At 43.7% G+C, this 12,814-nt stretch overlaps 1 protein-coding gene across 4 annotated transcripts in view; it reads left to right on the forward strand.

Annotated features, from left to right (window-relative positions):
* The window catches only part of LOC145344813 (uncharacterized), a 1,415,987-nt gene that overhangs the window by 1,024,731 nt on the left and 378,442 nt on the right, over positions 1–12,814 (forward strand). The window lies entirely within an intron of this gene.

Below are 12,814 nucleotides of genomic sequence, written 5' to 3' on the forward strand. Positions count from 1 at the left end.
CCCTCGTTGAAGAGGCAGAAACCTTTATATCGAAGGCAACCCCAACTCTATTGGCAAAAACTCAGTGGCTGAATGAAATCAGAGATGCACAAAAATCCGATGAAGAATAACTTAGGTCAGAGTACTGTGTCATAGGATGAATAGCATATGTCTGACATGGGACTTTGATGTTGTGGCCATTTCTGAGACATGGATAGAGCAGGGTCAGGAATGGATGTTGCAGGTTCCGGGGTACAAATGCTTTAGTCGGAGTAGAGAAGAAGGTAGAAGGGGGGGTGGGGTAGCATTGCTAGTCAAGGACTGTATCACAGTGTCGGAGAGAAAGTTTGATGAGGACTTGTCAGTTGAGGTAGTATGGGCGGAGATTAGAAATAGGAGAGGAGAGGTCACCCTGTTGGGAGTCTTTTATAGACCTCCTAAAAGTTCTAGAGAGGTTGAGGAAAGGATTGCGGAGACAATCCTGGTTAGGAGTGAAAGTAATAGGGTAATTGTTATGGGGGACTTTAACTTTACGAATATTGATTGGAGTTGCTATAGTTCTAGCTCGCTAGAGGGGTCAGTGTTTGTACAAAGCGTGCAGGAAGGTTTTTTGTCTCAGTATGTAGACAGGCCAACTAGAGGTGAGGCTATATTGGATTTGGTGCTGGGAAATGAGCCAGACCAGGTGCTAGACTTGGAAGTTGGTGTGCATTTTGGTGATAGTGACCACAATTCGGTTACGTTCACCTTAGTGATGGGAAGAGATAGGCATGAACCTCGGGTCAGCAATTTTAGCTGGGGTAAGGGCGATTATGAGGCTATCAGGAGTGAATTAGGAAGCATGGATTGGATTAGGGGATTACAGGGACTGGGAACGTCTGAAATGTGGAGTTTTTTCAAGGAGCAGCTACTGCGAGTCCTTGATAGGTATGTCCCTGTCAGGCATGGTGGATTTGGTAGATCTAGGGAACCGTGGTGCACTAAAAGAGTTGAGTCGATGGTTAAAAAGAAAAAGGAGGCTTATGTTCGGATGAGATTGGAGGGCTCAGATAGTGCACTAGAAAGCTTTAGATTGGCTAGGAGGGAGTTGAAGAGTGAGTTGAGAAGGGCTAAAAGAGGACATGAGAAGACTTTGGCTGATAGGATTAAGGAGAATCCTAAGGCGTTCTATAAGTATGTCAAGAACAGAAGGTTGGTCAGGGCAAGATTAGGGCCAGTTACAGACAGCAGGGGGAAGTTGTGTGTGGAACCGGAGGAGATTGGAGAAGTATTGAACCAATATTTCTCTTCGGTGTTCACGCAGGGGGACATGAATATAGCTGAGGAGGACATTGGGTTGCAGGGGTGTAAAATAGACAGTATTACGGTTGATAAAGAGGATGTGCTGGAAATTCTTGAGGGGCTGAAAATAGATAAGTCCCCTGGTCCGGATGGGATCTACCCTAGGATTCTCTGGGAGGCTAGAGAGGTGATTGCAGAGCCTCTGGCTCAGATCTTCAGGTCGTCATTGGTCTCTGGTGTAGTCCCGGAGGATTGGAGGATAGCGAATGTTGTCCCATTGTTTAAGAAGGGGAACAGAGACTTTGCCGGGAATTATAGACCGGTGAGTCTTACTTCTGTTGTGGGCAAGGTTTTAGAAAAAATTATTAGGGATAGGATTTATAGTTATTTGGAGTGTAATGAATTGATTAGAAATAGTCAGCATGGTTTTGTAGCGGGTAGGTCGTGCCTTACTAACCTTATTGAGTTTTTTGAGAAGGTGACCAAAGAGGTGGATGGGGGCAAGGCAGTTGACGTGGTATACATGGATTTTAGTAAGGCGTTCGATAAGGTTCACCATGGTAGGCTTCTGCAGAAAATGCAGATGTATGGGATTGTGGGTAATCTAGGAAGTTGGATCAGGAATTGGCTATCAGATAGGAGACAGAGGGTGGTGGTGGATGGTAAATATTCATCATGGAGTACAGTTACGAGTGGTGTGCCTCAGGGATCTGTTTTGGGGCCACTGTTGTTTGTAATTTTTATTAATGATCTGGATGAGGGTATAGTTGGGTGGATTAGTAAATTTGCTGATGACACCAAAATTGGAGGTGTGGTAGATTGTGAGGAAGGGTGTCATAGTCTGCAGGGAGACTTAGATAGGTTGCAGAGCTGGGCCGAGAGGTGGCGGATGGAATTTAATGCGGAGAAGTGTGAGGTAATTCACTTTGGTAGGAGCAACAGATGTGTCGAGTATAGGGGTAACGGGAGGACTTTGAATAGTGTGGATGAACAGAGGGATCTAGGTGTGTGTGTACATAGATCCCTGAAAGTTGGGAATCAAGTAGATAAGGTAGTTAAGAAGGCGTACGGTGTCTTGGCGTTTATTGGTAGGGGGATTGAATTTAGGAGTCGCAGTGTAATGTTGCAACTGTACACTACTCTAGTGCGGCCGCACTTGGAGTACTGTGTGCAGTTCTGGTCCCCGCATTACAAGAAGGATGTGGAGGCGTTGGAGAGGGTGCAGAGGAGGTTTACTAGGATGTTGCCTGGTATGGTGGGGAGGTCCTATGAGGAGAGACTGAGGGATTTAGGGTTGTTTTCGTTGGAAAGAAGGCGGCTAAGAGGGGATCTTATTGAAACATATAAGATGATTAGAGGTTTAGATAGGGTGGATAGTGATAGCCTTTTTCCTCGGATGGAGAAAGCCAGCACGAGGGGGCATGGCTTTAAATTAAGGGGGGGTAGCTACAGGACGGATGTCAGGGGTAGGTTCTTTACCCAGCGGGTGGTGAGGGATTGGAATGCCCTGCCTGCTGCAGTTGTAAATGCGTCTAGTTTGGGGGCGTTTAAGAGATCTCTGGATAGGTTTATGGACGAAAAGGGATTGGTATAGGCTAGTGGGTCATTGTTTTTGTAACTGGTCGGCGCAACATCGTGGGCCGAAGGGCCTGTTCTGCGCTGTAATGTTCTATGTTCTATGTTCTATGTTCTATAACCCCATTCTCAGGTAGAAGATGGGTTCCTGGAATTTGTTGCTGGGGGAGGAAGTGGAAGCACATACGATAGTGACTTTTAAAGGGCATCTTGACAAATACATGAATAGGATGGGAATGGAGGGATACAGTCGCCAGAAGGGTAGTGAGTTTTAGTTCAGCCAGGTAGCATGGTTGGTGCAGGTTCGGAGGGCTAAAGGGCTTGTTCCTGTGTTGTAATTTTCTTTGTTCTTTGTACTATGAACAGAAAGGACACCTCTGTGTAGTGAATTATTTACCCATCTAAGGTCAGAGAGTGGAATTTCCAAGAGCTCTGATATTTGCCACAGCACAACGATTGCACCAAGGACATTTGGTCATCGTATTAGATGCAACAAACTTCAGTTGCTTCATCAGTGACCTTTCTTCCGAAACAAGATCAGAAGTGGAGATGTTCACTGATGATTGGACAAAGTTTGGAACAATTTGCAACCCCCCAGATACTGTAGCAGCCCAAGCCCAAGTGTCACAATATCCCTGGACAATATCCCTAATTGGGTTGACAAGTAGAGAGTTATATTCATGCCACAGGAAGATATTACCTTTGACCATAAACCAGATATTACCTTTCACCAGTCTGAACTACCCATATAAATATTATGGCTACAAGTGCAGGACAAAGGTGAGGAATCCTGTGGTGAGTAACTCACCTCCTGATTCCCCAAAGCTTACCATCTACAAGGCACAAGACATCCTAGGGTAAGATGAGGGCCACTCAAGGACAGTAGTGGGAAGTTGTGTGTGGAATCCGAAGAAATAGGAGAGGTGCTAAATGAATATTTTTCGTCAGTTTTCACACAGGAAAAAAACAATGTTGTCGAGTAGAATACTGAGATACAGACTATTAGACTAGATGGGATTGAGTTTCATAGGGAGGAGGTGTTAGCAATTCTGGAAAGTATGAAAATGGATAAGTCCCCTGGGCCGGATGGGATTTATCCAAGGATTCTCTGGGATGCTAGGGAGGGGATTGCAGAACATTTCGCTTTGATCTTTAGATCGTCTTTGTCTACAGGAATAGTGCCAGAAGACTGCAGGATAGCAAATGTTATCCCCTTGTTCAAGTAGGGAAGTAGAGACAACCTTGGTAATTATAGACTGGTGAGCCTTACTTCTGTTGTGGGCAATCATCTGGAAAGGAATAATTTGATTAGAGATAGTTTTTGTGAAGGTTTTTGTTTTTGTGAAGGGTTGGTCATGCCTCACAAAACTTATTGAATTCTTTGAGAAGGTGACCAAAGAGGTGGATGAGGGTAAAGCAGTTGATGGGATTTATATGGATTTCAGTAAAACGTTTGAAAAGGTTCCCCACAGTAAGCTATTGCAGAAGATACGGGATTGAGGATGATTTAGCGGTTTGGATCAGAAGCTGGCTAGCTGTAAGAAGACAGAGGGTGGTGGTTGGTGGGAAATGTTCATCCTGGATCTCCTAATGGTGTACCATAGGGATCTGTTTTGGGGCCACTGCTGTTTGTCATTTTTATAAATGACCTGGATGAGGGCGTAGAAGGATGGGTTAGTAAATTTGCGGATGACACTGGAGTCGGTGGAGTTGTGGACAGTGCTGAAGGCTGTTGCAGGTTACAGAAGGACATAGATAAGCTGCAAAGCTGGGCTGAGAGGTGGCAAATGGAGTTTAATGCGGAAAAGTGTGAAGTGATTCACTTTGAAAGGAGTAACAGGCATACAATGTACTGGACTAAAGGTAAGATACTTGGTAGTGTGGATGAGCAGAGAGATCTCGGTGTCCATGTGCATAGATCCCTGAAAGTTGGCACCCAGGTTGATAGGGTTGTTAAGAAGCGTACCTTGTGTTAGCTTTTATTGGTAGAGGGATTGAGTTTTGGAGCCATGAGGTCATGTTGCAGCTGTACAAAACTCTGGTGCAGCTGCACTTGGAGTATTGCGTACAATTCTGGCCACCGCATCATAGGAAGAATATGGAAGCATTGGAAAGAGTGCAGAGGAGATTTACCAGGATGTTGCCTGGTATGGTGGGAAGGTCTTATGAGGAAAGGCTGAGGGACTTGAGGCTGTTTTTGTTAGAGAGAAGAAGGTTAAGAGGTGATGTAATAGAGGCACATAAGATGATCAGAGAATTAGGTAGGGTGGACAATGAGAGCCTTATTCCTCGGATGGAGATGGGTAGCACAAGGGGACTTAGCTTTAAATTGAGGGGTGATAGATATAGGACAGACGTCAGAGGTAGGTTCTTTATTCAGAGGATAGTAAGGGCATGGAATGCCCTGCCTGCAACAGCAGTGGACTCGCCAACATTAAGGGCATTTAAATGGTGATTGGATGAACATATGGATGATATTGGAATAGTGTAGGTGAGATAGGCTTCAGATTGGCTTCAGAGGTTAGCGCAACATCGAGGGCCAAAGGGCCTGTACTGCGCTGTAATGTTCTATGTTCTATATTCTGTCATCCAGAACAAAGCACTCCATTTGAATGGCACCCCTTCTGCAAACAATCACCAGCGCTGAACAGTGATAGAGAACGAAGTATGCTGAATGTATTATGTACAAGACGCACTACAGCAACTCACCAAAGATCCTTCAGCAGCACCTTCCAAACCAATGACCTTGACATTTGGAAGGAAAAGGGGATCAGACACATGGGAACTCCACCACCTGGAAGTCCCCCTCCAAGTTACTCTCAACACTCTGATTTGGAAATATGTCGCCTTTATTGTCAATCGGTTAGAATCCTGGAACTCCCCACTTGAGAACACTATGGGTTTTCCTACATCACAGGGACTACAGCTATTCAAGAAAGAATCTCACCACCCACTTCTCCAGTATAATTAGGGATGGGCAATAAACCCGGCCTAGCCCGTGATGCCCATGTCCCGTAAATTAAGTTTTAAAAAATATCAAGCTGGAGCAAAATAACCTGTCTGTTGGCCAGATCTTCCAAAGTTGTTGGAAGAGATGATGCCAAATCGTATTACTTGTGACATTCATCATCAGGAGACAAGAGAACTGTTGATGTCATCTTCCTTCACATTATGACCAGGGGAATGTCTTGGGAGAAGCCCCTTAGAGTACAGAGATAAATGTTACTGATCATGATGGACGATTACTGCAAATGGATCGTAGTCAAGCAACTGCAGGGTCACATTCCTGAAGCAGTCACTATATTGTAGAAGGAGATATTTGAAATACCTGGAGTGCCAGACTTTGTATTTCTAAGATAATAGACTGCAGTTTACCAATCAATACTTTACAGAGCTCATGTCATTTTGTGGATTTGTCCAGACTATCAGCATGCCAAGATACCCTTAAGCCAATAGTGAAACTGAAAGAGAAACACATACAGTGAAAGCATTGCTGAAGAAGAACATTTAATTTCTAAGTTATGAATTTCTGGTTGTTATAAAGTTATGATTGTAAAAGTCCATTCCAAAATGGAGCATCATATGAACTGCTCATGGGATAAGGCTAAGAACTCAACTCCCTACTCTCATGTACAACATGCTATGTGTATATGCTAAAGACTTGGATAAAGTGAGAGAGAAACAGGACAAATAGAAAGAGGACAATATAAATATGACACCAGCCAGGTGTGTAACTTCTTCAAAGGTCGCAAGGCATGCATCCTGCCAGACCTCCAACCAGAAGCACAAGTTTGAATCTGAGACCCAAACTACTACGGATAAGTAGCTGAACACAGCAACTGCCTCATTCCAACAGAGCATGGTACAGTGAGATAGAACTGACGTGAACTGGTTGCCATACAGAAGCAGCCTATGACCCTCTGATCTAACTGCCCAAAGATGCTGCGTCAATCACCATTCCAGATCACAACCTGACTGGTGAGTCTGAGTCATCCACCAACCTCCTCCTGCCCAACAGAGCTGAGAGACCACTCATAGAGTCAAGCCTTCATCCCCCTCCAAAGGAGAAGAGAACCAGTTCTGGTAAATTTTAACTGCCACAGCTGTTGTCCATGTAAGGAAGGAAGGAAAAAAGAGACCCAAATAGAAGAGAAAGAAGATGAGTGACAGCAATACAATAGAGTTTAAAGTTGTGGTTTTCTTTATCTTCACAACATAGACATGGGAATCAGAAGTGTCGTACAATGTACTATTTGGATATCAAGTAGTAATGCATTAATTCTAATGATTTAATATGCAAATCATACATTGGAGGCATTATCACCCAAAGTGGTGCAACATCATATGATTTGGTCTTTTTCAGAGCCTCATGGACAATGTGAGGAAGATGTGTCCCAATAAAATTCCATGTTTCTTTTACCTGTGTAGACTCTGAAGTGTTTTGTTTTAGTTAGAACATAGAACATAGAACATTACAGCGCAGAACAGGCCCTTCGGCCCACGATGTTGCGCCGACCAGTTACAAAAACAATGACCCACTAGCCTATACCAATCCCTTTTCGTCCATAAACCTATCCATAGATCTCTTAAACGCCCCCAAACTAGACGCATTTACAACTGCAGCAGGCAGGGCATTCCAATCCCTCACCACCCGCTGGGTAAAGAACCTACCCCTGATATCCGTCCTGTAGCTACCCCCCCTTAATTTAAAGCCATGCCCCCTCGTGCTAGCTTTCTCCATCCGAGGAATAATATAATATAAAATATAATATAAAATAGTTGAACAATACCAAGTGTGTTAAAGAAAAAACAGTAAAACTTGGAAATGAATGATGCCAATAAAACTTGTCCAAACTGCTCTTGAGTATCTTTGAATGGTTACTTTTTTTTTACTGGGATTTGATCATTTTGAACTGGTTTGTCATCTTGTACACGGTGGAGATGGAAATAAATAAATCAAAAATGCGACATAAAAAATCAGCACTGCAAAACATAATGAAACAGTTAAGATATTTGCACATAAAGCACAGAGGGGAACTGAGGATACTACCCTTTCGCTAGTGAATTGGATAACTAATCAACTTTAACTGCCAAGATATTTTGCACTATTTTGTTTTTTGATTTTAGAAAAAATCTTAACTATTTCATTATGTTTTGCAGTGCTGATCTTCTTATGTCACAAATTGATTAGGGGGGACAGTTTAGATCGGAGTTGAGGAGGAACGTCTTCACTCAAAGGGTGGTGAATCTCTGGAATTGTCTGCCCGTTGAAGTGGTGGAGGCTACAACGCTAAATATATTTAAGTCACGGGTCGATAGGTTTTTGATAGACAGGGAAATTAAGGGCTATGGGGAGAGAGCGGGCAAGTGGAACTGATCCACTTCAGATCAGCCATGATCTTATTGAATGGCGGGGCAGGCTCGAGGGGCTAGATGGCCTACTCCTGCTCCTATTTCTTACGTTCTTATGATTTATTTAACTACATCTCCATCATTACAGAATGACAAACCAATTCAAAATGATCAAATCCCAGGAAAAAAAAAGTAACAATTGGTACCAATTTTAATTGCATTTAACACAATGCAGATTCATAACTTATTACAAAGGTTGCTTACTTTAAACATGAATGGGGGTCTAATCCATGAGATCAAGGATTTTCCTACTAACTGTTCTCAGCATGCTTTTATGAATGGCTTTTTACCTGATTAATTTATTTTAAACACAAGTGTTCCTCAGGGCCGTATCCTGTTACCTCAGCTATTTTCCATATAATGAGTTGGTGGCAAGATGGCACAGTGGTAAGCACTGCTACCTCACAGTGCCAGGGACCTGGGTTCGATTCCAGCTCTGAGCGACTGTCTGTGTGGAATTGGCATGTTCTCCCCATGTCTGCATGGGTTTCCCCCGGTGCTCTAGTTTCCTCCCACAGTCCGAAAAATGTGCATATTAGGTGGATTGGACATGATAAAATGCCCCTTCGTGTCCAAAGATGTGTAGGTTAGGGGAATAACCATGGTGAGTGTATGGATGTTCTTTTGGAGCATCAGTGCAGACTCAATGGGCTGAATGACTTCTTTCTTCACTGTTGGGATTTTTTAGTTCTTTGGAATCAAGGGAACTAACACTTATTTAAGTATGCAGATGCAGGCTTTGGAGGGATTATTTTTAAAATTAAAATGAAAATTGAAGGAAATTGCTTTGAACATGCTGCCACCTTTCAGAAATGGTGTTAATAGAATGCTCTGGAGATCAGTGTTGATAAACCAAAGAGCAATATACCAATGGTCTACCTATGTGTGAACCTCTATCTTAACAACCAACTGGTTGTCGTGTGTTGAAAATATTTGGAAAACACAGAAAGCAGAAGCTAAGCTTCACAGATTGTGTGTTTGTGCTTTTAAAAAGGCTAGCCAGATCTGTTTTTAATCAGAAAACCGAAAGTGTTTGGAGTGAGTCAAGGTATTTTAGAGAGAATGTACAAAAGTCTGGCAGAGTGCACCCTAACATTCAAAATGATAGGTTGGTATGGTAATCAGAGTGTGAAATGCAAAAGTAAGCACACAAGAATTCTATGTTGGTAGACAGCAGATATAGCTCGATAACCTATTTAACAATGCAGTTAAAAGGAAAGCTTAGGGCATCATCAGTGATCCCTCTCATTCCTTATATCATCACTATGAAAGACTCCTTTCAGTCAGGTACTTTAGAATGCCTGTTGCCAGGAAAGATTTGTTCAAGAGGCCTTTTATTCCCAGAACTATAAATGTACGAACATAATGTCAACTCAACCCGCTTTTTTGCCTGATTTACTTATTCATTTAATTTATTCAACTGCAGTAAGTGCTGCAGTGGCAGAGTGCAATGTGTTACGTTTATATGGCGTGGATGCATGTTATGAATGTATGAGTGTGAGTATACATGAAATATACACATTTTAAACTAATGATGAGAGTCAGAGAGATTTGCAGCATGGAAACAGGCCCTTCAGCCCAACTTGTCCACACTGCCCAGTTTTTATCACTAAGCTATCTCAATTGTCTGCATTTAGCCCATATCCCTTTATACCCATCTAAGTCTAAGTGCTCTTTAAAAGACAAAATTTTACCTGCCTCTACTAGTGCCCCTGACAGCTTGTTCCAGACACCCACCACCTTCTGAATGAAAAAAAATGCTCCTATGGACTCTTAGGTATCTCTCTCCCCTCTCACCTTAAACTTATGCTCTCTAATTTTAGACTCCCTACCTTTGGGAAAAAATGTTGACTATTTATCTTATCAATGCCCCTCATTATTTTATAGACCTGTGTGAGATCACCCTGAAAACTCCTATGCCCCAGGGGAAAAAAGTCCCAGTCTATCCAGCTTCTCCTTGCAACTCAAACCATCAAGCCCCAGGAGCATCCAAGTAAATCTTTTCTGCACCCTTTCTAGTTGAATAATATTCCTTCAATAATGGGGTGACCAGAACTGTCCAAAGTATTCTAAATGTGGCCTTACCAATGTCATAGAGTCAAAGAGGTTTACAGCATGGAAACAAGCCCTTCAACCCAACTTGCTCATCCATATCCTAAGTTCATCTCCCTTCCCTGTCGGGTCTCTTGCATTGAAAGAAATGCAGTTTAATCTGGCCTTCTCTTGCTCTCTGTTCTGCTTTTGCCTGATCACTACTAGGATTATTGACACTGCCTTTACTATTTAATGTGCTCTCTTCAACTTCTGTGCTGTCCTCAACCTTCACGCCTGTCTCCCTACTGCTTTGGGTTCCACCCCCCTGTCAAACTAGTTTAAACCCTCAGGAGTGGCTCCAGCAAACCTCTCTACCAGGATATTAGCTCCCCCTCCAGTTCAGTTGTAACCCATCCCACTTGAACAGGTCAGCCCTTCCCCAGAAGAGATCCCAATGATCCAAAAATCTAAATCCCTAGCCCCTGCACCAGCTCTCAAGCCATGCATTCATCTGCCTAATCTTCCTATTGCTACTCTCACTGGCACATGGCATCAGTAGTAGTCCAGCTTTGAGTTCCTGCGCTTTAGCCTTCTCCCTAACTCTCTGTCTTCATTCTTCAGGACCTCATCCCTTTTCCTACCTGTGTTTTTGGGACCAATATGTGCAATGACCTTTGGCTGCTCATCCTCCCTCTTAAGAATGTCTTGCAATTGCTCAGACCCTGGCAGCAGAGAGGCAACACACCGTCCTGGAGTCTCGATCGCGGCCACAGAAATACCTGCCTGTGTCTCTAAGTAGTGAGTCCCCTATTACTACTGCTCGCTTGCTCTTTGCCCAATCTATGGCAGAACCAGCTGAGACCAGGCTTTTGCTGATATCTTCCCTGACAGGCTACCCCTGTTAATAGCATCCAAAATGGGATACCTGTTTGAAAGAGGAATATGGTAAGAAGTCTCACAACACCAGGTTAAAATCCAACAGGTTTATTTGGTAACAAAGGCCACTAGCTTTTGCAGTGCTCTGAAAGCTAGTGGTGTTTGTTCCCAAATAAACCTGTTAGACTTTAACCTGGTGTTGTGAGAGTTCTTACTGCGAAAGGGGGATAGTCACGGGAGACTTCTGCACTGCCTGCCTCTCCTGGTCATCACCCATCTACCCAACTGAACCTGTTGTGTGACAACCTCCCTGTAACTCGTGTCTATCACACTCTCTGCCTGCTGTACGCTCCACAATGTATCCACCTGCCACTCCAATTGAACAATGCAGTCTGTGAGGAGCTGCAACTGGACACACTAACTGCAGCCAAAGTTGTCAGGGATTAGAACATAGAACATAGAACACTACAGCACAAACAGGCCCTTCGGCCCACGAGTTGCGCCGATCACATCAACACCTACCAATCAATAGACCTATCTATAACCCCCAATCCCATTAAATTCCATATACTCATCCAGAAGTCTTTTAAAAGACCCCAGCGAGTTCGCCTCCACCACCACTGACGGCAGCCGATTCCATTCACTCACCACCCTCTGAGTGAAAAACTTACCCCTAACATCACTTCTGTACTTGCCTCCCCGCACCTTCAATCTGTGTCCTCTCGTAGCGACCATTTCAACCCGGGGAAATAGCCTCCGAGAATCCACCCTATCCATTCCACTCAACATTTTATAAACTTCTATCAGGTCGCCTCTCAACTTTCGTCTCTCCAGGGAAAAGAGTCCCAGCTCCTAGGCTGATGCCGGAGTTGAGGGGGTTGAGCTATGAGGAGAGGCTGAATAAATTAGGCTTGTACTCGTTAGAGTTTAGAAGAATGAGGGGAGATCTCATTGAGATGTATAAGATGATGAATGGGATGGATAGGATAGAGGTGGAGAGACTCTTCCCGCTCAGAAAGGATAGTAAGACTAGGAGGCACAGCCTCAAGATAAAGGGGGGGCGGTTTAGAACGGAGTTGAGGAGGAACTTCTTCACTCAAAGGGTGGTGAATCTCTGGAATTCTCTGCCCGTTGAAGTGGTGGAGGCTACCTCGCTAAATATTTTTAAGTCGCGGGTTGATGGGTTTTTGATAAGAGAGGGGATTAAGGGTTATGGGGAGAGGGCGGGAATGTGGAACTGAGCCACGACAGATCAGCCATGATCTTATTGAATGGCGGGGCAGGCTCGAAGGGCTAGATGGCCTACTCCTGCTCCTATTTCTTATGTTCTTATGTTCTTATGTTCTCCCTCAACCTAACTTCATAAGGCATGCCTCCCAGTCCAGGCAACATCCTTGTAAATCTCCTCTGTACCCTTTCAATAGCTTCTACATCCTTCCTATAGTGAGGCGACCAGAACTGCGCACAGTAATTGCTCCCTAATTTCCCACATCTGGCAGGAGGAGCATACCACTGCCCTAACTGCCATACTGCCCTTATACAGGTTAAAGGATAAAATCATTTCAACTCACCTTTCTCTTGCTTGTGATGGCCCAGTGACATTTTTTTTGGTACAAGAAGAAAATAGGGAGGGAAACACTGAAGTATTTTTAACTGT

This window comes from Carcharhinus amblyrhynchos, chromosome 7, assembly GCF_965287045.1.
Source record: "Carcharhinus amblyrhynchos chromosome 7, sCarAmb.v2.hapA, whole genome shotgun sequence".
Classification (NCBI taxonomy): Eukaryota; Metazoa; Chordata; class Chondrichthyes; order Carcharhiniformes; family Carcharhinidae; genus Carcharhinus; species Carcharhinus amblyrhynchos.